The following is a 6,070-nucleotide window of genomic DNA, read 5'->3' as shown; positions in this document are numbered from 1 at the left end:
GGTGAGCAGGCTTTTCCCGCCGCTTCTTTTCTCTCACCACCGCCGACTTCAGGGGTCTGTAACTCTATAAATAGCTCCTCAAATTCTCTGGAAATGGAGGTAGATGGTCCTCAGGGGTATGTGGATATTTTTTTCAGGTACTCTGGGGTAAAGGTCTTCTATTGCACCGTGAGGGTCACTTTCTTGGGATTACTGTACAGGAGCCCAGCGCTCAAGCTGCCACCATCTTCAGCGCTCAAGCCACGCCCCCCCATGTCATCAATTGTGACTGTGGCCTCCAATCAGTGGCGTAGCAACTGTTTGTGGCGCCCGGGGCGGTCGAAAAATTTGCCGCCCCTTTGGTCGATGATAATCCGGAAGCATCAGGAGAGCCCACACTACACTCAAAGATCTAATTTTTAGTCTGCTACTAACTCTGCTGTTATTATTTCTACATTTCTAGACTTTCATCTTCTTGCAGTTCTCTCTCTATATATATATGTATGTATTAGCTTGATGATGCTGGATGAAGACCTAATGGCTTTTTTTAATAATAATTTTTAATAATGTGACAGAAAAAAACAGAAAATATATGGGGAGGAGATGTACGAGGACACGTATATGGGGGGATGTACGAGGACACGTATAGGGGGAGATGTACGAGGACACGTATATATGGATATGGGGGATGTACGAGGACACGTATATATGGGGGGGATGTACGAGGACACGTATAGGGGGATGTACGAGGACACGTATATATGGGGGGATGTACGAGAACACTTATATGGGGGATGATTATTGTATTAGGACACCTGTGGTGTGATGTCTATGTGGCATGTGACAGCTGTCTGTGGCTTCTCCCGTAAAGATGTTGGTGGTGCATTCTCCGGTAATGGCCGCGGTGCACCCAGCAGCCTCTCCCACAAATCGCCCCCATACCATGCTCCCCAGTATCCCACCTCACCCCGTGCAGTACTGTCCTACCCTTTTCCTCTCGCTCCCAGCCGGGGCAGCAGCACCGCCATATTCTTTCCTCCTCCCGGGAGCATCAATAGGGCGGAGCCTCTGCAGCTGCTACGGTGCCAGGACGGGACAGAAAACCTAGGAAAGCAGAGCTGCTGTGCTGACACATGCGCAGAGTGTACACACACAGGTGTATACACACACACAGACACACACACAGGCATACACACACACAGGCATACACACACACATAGGTGTATATACACAGACACACACACAGGCGTACACACACACACACACAGACACACACACACACAGGCATACACAAATACAGGTGTACACACACATAGGTGGATACACACACACAGGTGTACACACACACACACACACACAGACACACACACAGGTGTACACACACATAGGTGGATACACACACAGGTGTACACACACACACAGGTGTACATACACACACACACACAGGTGTACACACACACACACAGGTGTATACATACACACACAGACATACACACACACAGGTGTACATACACACACACACACATAAGTGTACATACACACACACACAGTGTGGCTGCATGCACAGATCCTTTCGCTGCTGCACATGGTGAGACACAGGCAGCGGTGTTGGTGGCACATAACTGCACACAATGGAGGCAGACACACACCCAGCGCAGCCTGTGATGAGGATGACAGCTGCCTGCACACAGGGCCGCCGGGGGCAGCCGCAGACCACCTTACCCCAGCCCCGCACTCACCAGCTCACTGCTTGGCTCTTCCTAACATGGCTCCTTGTGTGCATCACATTCCTGGCAGTCGCGACCATCCCACCATGACAGTCCTCCAGTGCAGCGGGGCTGACGTCAGCACTGCCTCTGCCCAGCGCAGCGCTGCTCACTGAGGGTCCAGGCGGAGAGGAGGGAGAAGCTGCTAGGTAGCAGGGGTACAGAGACTCCCGATAGGCGGAGGAGAAGGATGGAGGAAGGGTGGGAAGAGGCTGCATTACATTACCCCCTCACTGCACAGCCCCGCAGGCCGAAATGTACAGTCAGTGAGTCCAGGCTCCGCGCTTCTCCCACAGAGGAGAGGAATTGCTTCTGCTGCCGCGCCGCCCCCACACACGTGCCGCCTGGGGCGGACCGCCCCCCCCGCCCCCCCCACGCTACGCCACTGCCTCCAATATGTGGGGAGGACCACACAAATGGTCCGAATCCGATTGAATGGCCACAGGCACAATGCCAAAGTCGGTCTCCTTACTCACAGTCTATCAAGACACCTCCTGCTAACACATAAAAAAGAATTCAATGTGACCCTGACACCGGTTGAACAGATTCCTGGAGATGTTTCGAACAGGATACAACAGTTAAATAAGAAAGAGGCCTTCTGGATATACAGATTGAGGACTCTGTATCCAGATGGCCTCAATGATAAGCTAGAAAATATATAGTACTGCTGTCTTAAGTCTAAAAAGATTCTTTGATATATTCACTACTGGTTTCTTGTTGGTTCGCTTTGAATCCCCCTTAAGAATGTGATCATATGCCATTTCTGATGAGATGTTTCCTCTAGTATATAATAATGATTTGTGTGGAACACATACACTCACTGGCCACTTTATTAGGTACACCATGCTAGTAAGGGGTTGGACCCCCTTTTGCCTTCAGAACTGCCTCAATTCTTCGTGGCAGAGATTCAACAAGGTGCTGGAAGCATTCCTCAGAGATTTTGGACCATATTGACATGATGGCATCACACAGTTGGCGCAGATTTGTCGGCTACACATCCCTGATGCGAATCTCCCGTTCCACCACATCCCAAAGATGCTCTATTGGATTGAGATCTGGTGACTGAGGAGGCCATTTGAGTACAGTAAACTCATTGTCATGTTCAAGAAACCAATCTGAGATGATTCGAGCTTTATGACATGGCGCATTATCCTGCTGAAAGTAGCCATCAGATGTTGGGTACATTGTGGTCATAAAGGGATGGACATGGTCAGCAACAATACTCAGGTAGGCTGTGGCGTTGCAACGATGCTCAATTGGTACCAAGGGGCCCAAAGAGTGCCCAGAAAAAATTCCCCACACCATGACACCACCACCACCAGCCTGAACCGTTGATACAAGGCAGGATGGATCCATGCTTTCATGTTGTTTACGCCAAATTCTGACCCTACCATCCGAATGTCGCAGCAGAAATCAAGACTCATCAGACCAGGCAACGTTTTTCCAATCTTCTACTGTCCAATTTCGATGAGCTTGTGCAAATTGTAGCCTCAGTTTCCTGTTCTTAGCTGAGAGGAGTGGTACCCAGTGTGGTCTTCTGCTGCTGTAGCCCATCTGCCTCAAAGTTCGACGCACTGTGCGTTCAGAGATGCTCTTCTGCCTACCTTGGTTGTAACGGGTGGCAATTTGAGTCACTGTTGCCTTTCTATCAGCTCGAACCAGTCTGCCCATTCTCCTCTGACCTCTGGCATCAACATGGCATTTCCGGCCACAGAACTGCCGCTCACTGGATTTTTTGTCTTTTTCGGACCATTCTCTGTAAACCCTAGAGATGGTTGTGCGTGAAAATCCCAGTAGATCAGCAGTTTCTGAAATTCTCAGACCAGCCCTTCTGGCACCAACAATCATGCCACGTTCAAAGGCACTCAAATCACCTTTCTTCCCCATACTGATGCTCGGTTTGAACTGCAGGAGATTGTCTTGACCATGTCTACATGCCTAAATGCACTGAGTTGCCGCCATGTGATTGGCTGATTAGAAATTAAGTCTTAACACACAGTTGGACAGGTGTACCTAATAAAGTGGCCAGTGAGTGTATATTCTGGCTAGAAATCATTGGCTAAAAACCCCATTGAAAGAAACTAAGCACCCAGAGACCATACATGTGGGTGGCTCTGTAGAGTAACTATGTAAGTGCGATAAAGATATAGGGAATATGAATGCATGAGTTCTAGTCCTAACAGATACTAGTTAATCTGATGGTCCCTAGTGATGAAACTAATAAAATGAAATTATCTACGGGTTGGAAAAATAGTTTTGACTCAGAGATATATACAAATTCTTTAATATGGATGCTAAACGATAAATAACCTTATTAATTTTATTAATTTTAAACATGGAAGAAGTATATGTATAATGAGAAGAGAAGGGAGAAAAGAAAGGAAAAAGGAGAAGGAAAGGGAAGGAAGAGGGAGGAAAAGGGAAAAAAGGAAAAAAAAAAGAAAAAAAAACACATAGAAAATGTTTTTTTTTTTTTTATTACATTCCAAGCAATATAGATTCCACCTACAACTAGCCTCCCAACAATTTGGAGAGGTGTGCATGTGTTTTTAATCGATGATAATTGATTGAAGGGTGGAACCTTTTTTTTTTTCCTATATAAATGTGTCTTTTAAAGATTTATATGATTTTACCTGATGAAGGCTAATTTTATGTATAGCCGAAACGCGTTGTGTTTTTATGTATAATAATAAACTGGATATTCCTTTAAATATTCGGAGTAATTAATGAACTTTACCAAAGTTTTTGAAGTCTTTTTAATCACCTTTTTTGAAGTTTTTGGAATAGACACAGGAGGTGTGATTTAGCAGGTTAAGTATGTGGATTTACAGGCAGCCTTTAGGCTGCGGCATGGCATGATTTATTAAAAGTAAAAAAGGGAAGTTATTTGAAGCTGGCTCACTGACTGCGTTTTATAAAGTAACAGCGGACTTACAGCATAGAAGGTACGGAGAGTTATGTGAACAGATCAGGAAAGGATTTTTACGTGTACAAGATAGGAAAAGGTGTTCTCAGCAGAATCCATTCTATAGGGAAACCTGTGCCGTCTGTGTGGCACCCCGTCCCCCCCATACAGGGAGAAGGCACAACTAGTCCAAACATGCCCTCTCTGTCTGCAGAAAAGGGGAAGGAATCTGCCCCTCCTCTCTCCTCTCCCTCCTTTCCTCCTTCCTCACTTTTCTCCCCTCCCTACTCCTCACATCTCTTTCCTCCCCCTCTTTCTCTCTCCTATCCTCCTTCCTCACTTTTCTCCACTCCCTACTCCTCAGTCTCTCTCCTCCCCCTCTTTCTCTCTCCTCTCCTCCTCTTTCACTCCCCTCTCCCCCTTCTGGTTCACACCCCACAAATTCTTCTTCACGCTCTCTCTCTCCCTCTTCTGTCAGGTAGTTGTCACCAGCTGGGCCAATGCCAAATCCAGACAATGTGATGTCCCTATATTCACAGGTCACCTTCTCAAAAGTTCCAGTGCCAACTATGATATCCAGAGAAGAAAGTGAAAATCTCCCTACACAAAACACCACAGGTTGCCCCCCGATACAACAGCCAGCAGATCCCACAGCTCGGGGTGCAGGGAGGGGGGAGGCAGGAGCTGAAAATGAGAAACCTCAGTACCAGACAGAGCTGCCAACCTGCCGGGTATCGCTGATCGTGTTCAAAAGCCCTGGACTTTTTTTTGATCGTTGGTCTCCCGCTGGCCAGCATGCATCGCTGCGTGTGGCAGGTGGGAGAGCAACGATCAGCGAGCTCCCAGCTCGTATCCAAGGTAAACAGCGGGTTTCTAAGCGCCGTGTGGCGCTTAGAAACCCGCAGTGTACCTTAGATACCAGCGCGCTGGTGCAGGGTGCTGGTAACCAAGGTAAACAGCTGGTTTCTAAGCGCCGCGCTGTTTACCTTGGATACGAGCTCCCTGCAACAGCGCGCTGGTATCTAAAGTACACAGCGACCCGCGCACTCGTCTTCGCTGGTGCTGATCGCTGGTGAGATCTGCCTGTTTGGCAGCTCACCAGCGATCATGTAGCGACACACCAGCGATCCTGACAAGTTCATATCATTGTCGGGAACGCTGGTGAGTCACTATGTGTGACGGGGCCCTAAGAGAACCAATCAAGAAACTGCTGATAGTGGCCAGGCCTGAATACATGTCTTTGGTTCTCGTGGTCCAACTCCGGGTTTTGTGCCTTGTGGTCACTGCCTCGCATGCACCAATGTTCAGCAGAGTACCAACTTCACCTCTTCGGATGGCTCGCGTACCTTTGATATTCGCCAACGTATATCCTGTGGTAGTACTAACGTTATTTATTACGCCACCTGTGGTTGCCCCAGGA

The sequence above is a fragment of the Dendrobates tinctorius genome, unplaced genomic scaffold, assembly GCF_039654945.1.
Source record: "Dendrobates tinctorius isolate UK_male_01 unplaced genomic scaffold, ASM3965494v1 ptg000064l, whole genome shotgun sequence".
Classification (NCBI taxonomy): domain Eukaryota; kingdom Metazoa; phylum Chordata; class Amphibia; order Anura; family Dendrobatidae; genus Dendrobates; species Dendrobates tinctorius.
This window is presented reverse-complemented; position numbering follows the sequence as displayed.